At 53.2% G+C, this 10185-nt stretch overlaps 1 pseudogene; it reads right to left on the reverse strand.

Annotated features, from left to right (window-relative positions):
- Nucleotides 1-8206: 8206 nt before the first annotated feature.
- On the reverse strand, nt 8207-9982 carry LOC103294538 (speckle-type POZ protein-like; annotated as a pseudogene).
- Between the last annotated feature and the right edge of the window lie 203 nt (nt 9983-10185).

Raw genomic sequence — 10185 nt, forward strand, 5'->3', positions numbered from 1 at the left:
CCTGGAACAAATCTTCCCTCACGGCCCTCGGAAGGAACCATGCCTGCGACACCTTGAGCTTGGACTTCACCCTCCAGAGCTGTGAGACAGTCAACGTGTATTACTTGAGCCACATTGTCATGGCAGTGCCAGGAACTAACACACCATTTACTACAGTAAAGAATATTGCAGCCCTAGCCGGTGTGGCTCAGTGGATAGAGCGTCGGCCTGCGGACTGAAGGGTCCCAGGTTCGATTCCGGTCAAGGGCATGTACCTTGGTTGCGGGCACATCCTCAGTAGGGAGTGTGCAGGAGGCAGCTCATCGATGTTTCTCTCTCATCGATGTTTCTGACTCTCTATCACTCTCCCTTCCTCTCTGTAAAAAATCAATAAAATATATTTAAAAAAAAAAAAGAACATTGCAGTTCTTGAGACCTACTCTATGTGGCAATACAATTTATTGAGACTTGTGATTTGCTTTCTTCATACTTTCTCTCCCAAAACAAAGGGCAGAGATGGCTAACCGTTCTCCACTCAGGTGAGAACAGAGAACTCCCCCCACCTTGTTGTAATATCCAGAGACTACATTTCCCAGCTTCCCTTGCAACTAGGTGTGGCCCCATGACCCTGTTCTCACCGATGAATGTGAGTGGAAGCAGTGTGTGCCATGTTTGCCACGCTTCCCTAAGAGGAAATTGCTTGCCCTCCAATTTCTCTCTTTTCGCTTCCTTGTAGGCTGAAATGTAGCCGTGGACAGCCATGGATTGTCAGCCTCCGTCATGTGGGTGTGGAACAGCAGGATGGAAGGAACTGGTCCCCAGGTGACCTTGTGGAGTGAGACCCCTGCCCACCAGGGCTGCCTGCCTTCCTCTGGGCTGTCCTGAGATAGAAGAGGAAGCTCCCCTCTTGGGGAGTGTTTTAGGAACTTGGGGTTATAGCAGCTCAGCCTACACACCCTGACATGTGCGTTCGCCCTTCATTGCCTTTGGAGGTGGTTGGGAAAGCAGAATTTGCATGCAGACAACCTGATGAACTTCTTTTAAAAACAGCTTCTTGGAGTGTAATTGACATACAGTAAACTGTGCACATTTAAACCACATGATTTTGCCCTGGCTGGTTTGGCTCAGTGGATAGAGTGTCAGCCTGAGGACCAAAGGGTCCTGGGTTCGATTCCAGTCAAGAGCACATACCTCGGTTGCAGGCTCCTCCCCAGCCTGGGCCCTGGTCGGAGCACATGCAGGAGGCAACCAATCGATGTGTTTCTCTCAATGGAAAAATATCCTCCGGTGAAGGTTAACAACAACAACAACAAAAGTGCATGATTTGCCCTCACCAGTTTGGCTCAGTGGACAGAGCATCAGCCTGTGGACTGAAGGGTCCCAGGTTCGATTCTGGTCAAGGCACATACCCAGTAGGGAGTGTGTAAGGAGGCAGCTGATCGATGTTTCTCTCTCATCGATATTTCTAACTCTCTATCCCTGTCCCTTTCTCTCTGTAAAAAAAAAAAATCAATGAAATATATTAAAAAAAAAAAAAAGTGCATGATTTCCTTCCGGCACTCTGGGATGCGAATGTTGAAATGCTTGAAGTTGTCCCAGAGGCTCCTTACACTATCTTCATATTTTTGGATTATTTTCTCTTTGTACTGTTCTGATTGGGTGTGTTTTTGCTTCCTCATATTCCAAATCGCTGATTTGATTCTCAGAATCCTCTATTCTACTGTTGATTCCCTGTAAATTATTCTTCATTTCAGTTAGTGTATCCTTCATTTCCAACTGGCACTTTTTTATGTTGAGGCCCATACCAAGACACATCATAATTAAAATGCCGAAGATTAAAGACAAAGCGAGAACCTTAAAAGCAGCAAGAGAAAAGCAGTTAGTTACTTACAAGGGAGCACCCATACGACTGTCAGCTGATTTCCCAATAGAAACTTGGCAGACAGAAGGGAGTGGCAAGAAATACTCCAAGTGATGAAAAGCAAGGACCCTACAACTAAGATTACTCTACCCAGCGAAGCTCTCCTTTAGAATCAAAGGTCAGATAAAGAACTTCACAGACAAGAAAAAGCTGAAGGAGTTCATCACCACCAAACCAGGATTACATGAAGTAAAGTGTCTTCTTGAAGAAGAAGAAGAAGATTGAACAATTAAATGGCAACAAATACATGTCTATCAACAATTGAATATAAAAATAAACGAACAAGGAATCTAATGAACAAAATAAACTGATGAATAAAATAGAACCAGAGGCATGGAAACATGGAACAGACTGACGGATCTCAGAGGGAAGGAGGGTAGGAGGGCGGGAAGAGATTAACCAAAGAACTTATATGCATACATGCATTACCTGTGGACACAGACAATACGTAGTGTGGTGAAGGCCTGGGGCAGGGCAGCAACCGGGCGGAGGGGTCAATGGGGAGAATAAAAAGGGGACACCTGTAATACTCCCAACAATAAAGATAAAAAAAATAAATTTGCAAAATAAATGAGATGTGTGATCTGATAGACTTTGCCATAGGGATGGGTATGTGGAACCAGATGACGGACAAGAGGATGGACCAGCCCTAAGCCCTGGGTGGGGACAGGAGAGGCGTGAGTGCTTCTGAGAACTGTCCGAAGAATGAGGGCCCTGGAGCTGGGAAGGGACAGAGGAAGTGGGGGCTTGCATCTGGTGGGACTTGCCCCAAATCCCCGAGGGCCTGGGGATCTGGATTCCCAGGGAGGCGCTCAGGGGTTCTCACACCGTCGGGCAGGGGGCAATCTGTGTCCAGCCTTCCCTGGGAGAGGTAGTGAGCTCACACCCATGCGGCCTCCCTAAGCAGAGCATCCACTTTGTTCTGCAAAGAAAACGAGGAGAAAAACGTTGTTCTTCTTCTGATTAACAGGGAAGTCGTCCAACTGGCTGTACTTGAATTAGATCCCCTGAATATTAAGCCCGGGCGTCTCTAGCTTTCATTTATTTTATTGGATTGCATGAAAGTGTTTTAAAAGAGGGGGGCGGGGCGGGTGGGGGAGTCTGGGATGGGGCCACGTTGGCCACAGGCAGAAGGCAGCGTCTCTTCTCGAAGGCTCACGTGGACACGAGGATTCCTTCACTCAGTGGAAGTTTTGTTTCTTCCCCAGAGTATCTGGGTGCCTCGTGTATGAGAAGCCGAGGCTTTGCTGGCTCCCTGTTTAAAACACGGGTTCCTGCCCGCAGCTCTCGCTCACAGCTCCTGCCCGCAGCGGCGGCCAGGCGGCTTAGAATAGAAATTCTTCGAGGATCGGCCCAAGACCGCGGGCCCTCGTGTTCCCGCCGCTCTTAAGCCGCCGGATTCTCCATAAACAACCCGCCACCAGAGCGGGGTGCCGTGTTGTTTTGATTTGCCACAAAGAGCTTTCCAGCGGCTTTGATTCCCCCAAGCGAAGCAGCCCTCCTGGGGGCGGGCTGCGTGTGAGGGGCGCTCACCGCGCCTGGCCCTCGGCCCCCTGGGCGGTCCCGCAGCGGCTCCGTGGACATGCGGGTCCCCGGCACCACGTGTCTCCAGCAGAGTCAGTGATGGCCGATGGGGAAACTTCAAGCAGAGAGCACAGGACCGGGGACCCCGAGCCTCAGGTACCCCACCTGCACTGGACGCGCCAGGAAGAGGCTTCCGGACACGGACCTGCCCTTGGGCCGCTCTCCAGACTGAGCGGGAGGCCAGCGCAGACCTGCCTACCGGGCTGAGGGATGAGCCCTGCCCGGAGCCTTCTGAGCTGTCTGGCCTCTGCACGCTGCCTTGCCACCGGGTGCCTTTTCTGTGACCTTGCCCGGCAAGGGGCTGTCCTCCCACTCTGAGCGCCGAGGGCACAGAACACAGGCTCCGGCGGGACTGCTGGGACCCTCTAGTCGCACCTGCCTTGCTCCAGGACCGAAGCGGAAGCAAACAGCCTTGGTGGGACTTGCCCCAAATCACACGGAGCGTTTGTGCGGAGCCGGGACGAGTTCTCAAATGTTTCCTGTCTGGCGAAGGGCCCTCTGCCATGGCAACCCCCGCTCTTTCTCGTCCCGGTTCTCACCTGAGTGGAGAATGAGTTTCTCTTGTGTGTGTGTTTTCCCCAGGTCTGCAAACGTAACTATTTCTCCCTTCTTTAAACGTTACTTTGGTCCAAATACACGTCTCCAGCTTAAGGGCCCAGGCATGCCCAGGGCCTGCAGAGATCAGCCGTCTCCTGCCCGCCCTGCGCTCTTTCCCCGGAGGTCGCGGCTTTCGGCTCTACTTTCCTTCTCTTTTCCTGTCATGACCTTCGTGTTAGGAAATAACGTGCTTGTGCTGCTGCTTCTTGACGTGTCTCTTTTGCCTCCCACCGTGGATGGCTGGGGTTGGGTCTTCTTTCCTCTGCATCTCTCCCTGCCCCCCTCCTCTCCCGCCAGCCTTCCAGCTTCCCAGTGCATTTCAACATTAATTTTCTCAGATCCATAGTGCCTGTACATTATTATGATTGATACTAGAGGCCCGGTGCACAAAATTCGTGCACGGGGGTTGGGGGTTGTCCCTCAGCCCAGACTGCACCCTCTCCAATCTGGGACCCCTTGAGGGGTGTCCAACAGCCCATTTAGGCCTGGTGGGATCAGGCCTAAACAGGTGGTTGGACATCCCTCTCACAATCCAGGACTGCTGGCTCCAAACCGCTCACCTGCCTCTGCCTGATTGCCCCTAACCGCTTCTGCCTGCCAGCCTGATCACTCCCTAACCACTCCCCTGACAGCCTGATTGATGCCTAACTGCTCCCCAGTTGGCCCAATTGCCCCTAACTGCCCTCCCCTGCTGGCCTGGTCACCCCTAACTGCCCTCTCCTGCCAGTCTGGTTGCCCATAACTGCCCTCCCTGCAGGCCTGATTGCCCACAACTGCCTTCCCCTGCAGTCCTGGTCCCCCCCAACTGCCCTCCCCTGCAGGCCTGGGTGCCCCCCAACTGCCCTCCTCTGCTGGCCTGGTCTGCCCCAACTGCCCTCCTCTGCTGGCCTGGTCACCCCCAACTGCCCTCCTCTGCTGGCTTGGTCACCCCTAACTGCCCACAACTGCCCTCCCTTGCTGGCCTGGTCTGCCCCAACTGCCCTCCTCTGCTGGCCTGGTCAACCCCAATTGCCCTCCTAGCTGGCCTGGTCACCCCTAACTGCCCTCCCCTGCAGGCTTGGTCACCCCTAACTGCCCACAACTGCCCTCCCTTGCAGACCTAGTCCCTCCCAACTGCCTTCCCCTGCTGGCCATCTTGTGGTGGACATCTTGTGTCCACATGGGGGCAGCCATCTTTGACCACATGGGGGCAGCCATCTTGTGTCTTGGAGTGATGGTCAATTTGCATATTACTCTTTTATTAGATAGAAATGTAAGTGCTACCCAGACACAACAATTTTCTGTACATTTTCCCCCTCAGAAGGCTCTCTGGGAGGGTTCGGACCTGAGCCAGCCCAGGCTGAATGTATCATTCTAGTGTGGCTCCTCCGTCCCTGTGGGCCTGGGGTTCCCATGGTTTCTCTCCTGGTTCCAATGGATCCTGTTTTCCTACATGCCGCATCTTTTCTTCATTGGTTTACTCCTTTTAAAAATGCACATCCTCCTGTAGCTTTCTGAGAGAGCACACGGGAGGCAGATTTTAAAGACCGCCCGAGTCTGCAGATAGTCTCTGCTCATGGTGATGGACAGCTGGGCCAGGTGTCGAATTCAAGAGTGTCGCCTCCCTTCACCCTGACCCTGTCACAGCCCCTGGTCCTGTGCACGTGACCTGTTTCTCTCTCTCTGGAAGACGGTGCCATCTTCTCTGTCCTGTTTGTTCCATTGCGCTGGGCACCCAATGGGCTCTTCCTATCAGAAAACTCATGCTTTCAGAAAGTATTCTTGAAGGTTATTTCTTTGAAGATGTCCTCTTCTGCTTTATTTTCTTCTCTTCGGTAATCTCTATTATTCATAGATTGAACCTCTAACGAGAGCCCCTTTCTTCCATTTTTTCCCTGTTCATTTCCTTCTGTCTTTCTTTGCCACTTCCCTCTAGTTGGCTTCAAAACCTTTCGTTTTATTTCTACCACTGTACAGGGTGGGGCAAAAGTAGGTTTACAGTTGTTCATATGGGAAATAATACAACAATAATAAAAGCGTAATATGCTAATCAGACCGGACATCCTTCCGGACAAAGCCGGGGCTGCGAGGGAAGCCCGGGTCCCGGGTGCCGGAGGGAAGCCGGTGCCGGCAGCCGGGGGAAGGAAGGCCTACTCTTGCACGAATTGTGTGCATCGGGCCTCTAGGGTAATAATAATAAGTAGTAACACAAGAATAAACTGTGTTTCACGTACGCCCAGCTGTAAACCTACTCACCTTCTCCCCCTTTTTGAGACGTGCTATCTTCCACATCCATTTTCTCAGCGTTCCCCGCCCCCCCACCCCGCACCGTGGGGTTGGGTCCCTGTATTTCGTCTTCACGGGTTCCTTAGCTGTCCTGAGGTGGCTCCCACCTCCCTCCCCTCTGCCCGTATTGCTGTGATGTCTCTGAGCCGATTTGCCAACGTCGGCCTTTCTCATCTTCTAGTCCCTTTGGCACAACCCCCCCCCCATCAGTCCTCCCTGAGTGCCAACCCAGCATGTTCCTCCCTGTGGACAGCCCTCCAGGGTTCCCTGCTTCCTACTTCCTCAGACCCACGTGTGCCCTTCCTCACCTTCCCACTGAGTCCACACGCTGTGCTCCACGCCACGTGTCCTCGTAACGTGGACACTCTCGTGAGTTCAGAGCTGGAAGAGAGGCCATAGTCACACGAAGGACGCTAAGAATAGCCGTCACCAATGGCTATTGAACATGCACAGAAGGCCTTGAACGTGCACAGACATTACCGACTTCTTCTGACCGCTCCATGAGGCCCACATCATTGCGCCCATGTTGCAGGTAAGGAAATGGAGGCTCAAAGCAGGAACACGGCAAAGCTAAAACAGCACAGGGGGCCACGGCCCACCGGGCTAGAGCCACGGCTCAGTGCTCTGACCACGACACTGTCCAACACAGACGCAGGTGAGTCACCTGGTGACGAGCTTCCTGGGGGCCTCCCGCGGTAAGTGGCACGGCCACACGCGATGGCCACGCGCTCCCGGTCTCCCGTTCGCACGGGGCCTGCTGTGCGCACCGCGCCCCTCGCTCACGGCGTGGGAAAGCCTCCCCGCTCTGGGGCCGGGCCGATGGGAGCCGCTCGCCGTCCTCGAGGACGGTCAGGCTTGGCCTCCTGCCTCTTTCCATAGGATTTTTAATAACATCCCTGCAAGCTGCAGCCCCTGGCGCGGCCCACGGAACCTGGATCTGTTTAAGGCACACTAATCCTCTGAGCTAGGATTACAGGCGTCTAGCGCTTCTTAACGAACCGCCGCGCCGCCTCCGTGAGCACTTGCGCGTTTGCCAACGCAAACCTGAAGGTCACGCGAAGGACCGCGGCCGTCCTCTCTGAAATGGGGGTCTTTTGGACGTTGACCAGGGATGGGCCCTGGGGCTCGGTCGTTTCTTTGGCGATTTGTCGGTCCTCTCCCCGTCACATGCTCCCCGACCTCTTCTTACTCTTATATGTATGGGCTTTTGGCAAATGAAACATTACTTTTCCTTTGTAAAAAAACTTTATTGTTGAAAGTATTACATAGGTCCCCCATTCCCCCCAGTAACCTCTACCAGATGGCTCTCTCGCGCCCTCCCACCCAGCCCCAGCCCCTCACCACCACTTTGTCTGTGTCCACGGATTATGCATATATGCATACAAGTTCGTTGGTTGATCTCTTCCTGAAACACCAATCAGAAAGGATATATGCAGCCCTATGTTCATAGCAGCACAATTCACCATAGCTAAGATTTGGAAACAGCCTAAGGGCCCAACTGCAGAGGAGTGGATAAAAGCACCGTGGTACATCTACACCATGGAATCCTCTGCGGCCATAAAAAAAGAAAGAACTCCCATCATTTGCAACAGCACGGATGGACCTGGAGAGGAATGTGTTCCTTTTTGCTATAGGCACCTGACGATTTGTTCTGCTCAGTCAGACGCCGGAAGTTTCTCCAAACACCACCGCAGGGTGTCCTGGGGGCCAGCGCCTACACAGAATCCCCCCAGGATCCAAGTCAGTCAGGCCAGAGGGAGCACAGCGAGGAGCCACGGGGTCTCCTCAGGTCGAGCAGCCCCCAGTCCCCGGCCCTTCCCACTCCCCCCACCATTTTCACTAAGAAATAAAGCTGTTTTAGAAATCTGGGTGGAGATGCAGTCTTCCCCCCACAGCAGGGTCAAAGCTCCACAGACCGCCCTGTCCACCTGGGTCCATGGAGACACAGTGGCTGGTGCTCCGGGAACATCACGGGAGTCGTCCAGCAGGCGTGATCTCAGGACGGCTTCAGGCGCTGCGTAGGGGCTCCAGAAAGGGGCCCTGTGCTGAGGCCAGAGAGCGGTACACCTCAGCCACCGAGCGGGGATGGGACGCCACCATTGCCTGCGCCCCCCTCCCCCCGCGGCCAACCCCCGAGGCCTCCAAGACATCCTCAGCAGGAGAGCTGATGACATCCACCGCCCGAGTTCTCAGTTGACCTGCGCTGTGGAGGTCAGCCACGGTGAGCAATGCTGCAGCGCTGTCCGGGGAGAGGTGACTGCCGAGGGCGTCCTCACCCACGACCGTCAAACGCTCCTGGGCACACTTGTCAGCGGCTGCCAGGAAACCACCAGCCATTTTGTCCCCGTTCGGAGCCTTCCCCGTGTAAACGAAGGACATCATCTCCTTTCAGGCTCCACCTTAATGATTTCAACGTGATTCTTTCTGCTCTCCTCCACTGCGTGTTCAAGCATGGCGCTACACACTGGGGAACGAGCCGCTAAGATGGCGTTGTGAGCCTGGAATCCCTGGCCAGCAACACACACACAACAGTCTGTGGACCAGACCAGGAATTCTCCCAAAGTCCTCCTAGCTCATCGGCCTGCCGGCACTCGGGAACCTTCACCGTCTTCATGGTGTTCTGGCCAGAAATGGTGACGGAATCTGGCACCCACTCACCTCACAGAAGAGGGTCAGCTTGTCACCAGGGAGCAGCCTGTGGGCTTCATCCTAGAGACAATCTCTACGGATGAAATTTTTGAACCCCCAGCCTTTGCCTTGCACAAACCTGGATGCCCAGTTGCCGGGGTTCTTGTTCCGGCATTAAGAAGGGTTCAGCAATCTGGAGAAAGGCTGTGTGTAACTTAAGTAAGAGTCCAGAGATGAAAGATAATTTTGAAAGGCATTGGGGGTCAGAGGAGCCTTAGCTAAAGGAGCTAAGTTCTCCTTGTCTCAGGACCCCTTGCTTTTTATTAACACAACTTGTCCTAAGGCAAGGTGGAGATATACACTTCAAAGGGTAGGGTTTACAGAATCCATTGTCAGATTGGGGAATAGCCTACGGCTGTTCAGGTGTTTGGCCAGGAGGAGGCAATAACATGTAGATTAAGATGCCCTGAGCTGTCTGGAAGCAAACAATTATTTAATGCAACCTTTTCAGGTTTGGGGAAATGCCTTCAGCCATTCCCAACAGGTGACAACATATGTGACTCAGCCCTTGTTGTGTCCCCAAGTTCCATCAACTTTTTGATGAAACTCTTGCAATTATGACATGCTGGAACTGGCTTCCGGCACCCACTGACTCTCCAACAGCTTTGATTTCTTCTCCCTGGGCATTCAGGATGGAGAATTTGAATGTTGCCCCAAATTCACTCTGTAGACAGCTGACCGGTAACAGGTAAAGTGACAGGTAATCTTCGCTTTCTTTACCCAGCCCTTTGGGTTTCCTCTCAAACACCGTTTCAGTCTTTCCTTGGCTCCCGATGAAAAGGCTGAACTCAACATGGCTTCACCCATTTGCTCCCAGCAAAAGCTAAAGTTACGGACGGTCCACATGTGGGGGAATTTCACTGCCTCGATCTGAGTGTGGCACCAGCTCTCAGCTACAGGGCCACTAGACGTTTCTGCCGGAGGGGGAGGACTTGGAACCCTGGACATGGCCAGTGTGAGGTTAAATGGGATTTCCAAAGTCAGAGGACAAAGATCTCCCTTTCCTCTTCACCCACGTTAGGCCAGTAGCAGTGAGACATCGTTGTCCTGTCTCTCAGAGCGGGGCCTGCAGCTGCTGGTACCTGTCCTTCTGCACTCGCTTCGTACCGTCTGCAACATCCAGGCTTTGTTTCTAAAAACAACTATCTGAA

This window comes from Eptesicus fuscus, chromosome 2, assembly GCF_027574615.1.
Source record: "Eptesicus fuscus isolate TK198812 chromosome 2, DD_ASM_mEF_20220401, whole genome shotgun sequence".
NCBI classification, from domain to species: domain Eukaryota; kingdom Metazoa; phylum Chordata; class Mammalia; order Chiroptera; family Vespertilionidae; genus Eptesicus; species Eptesicus fuscus.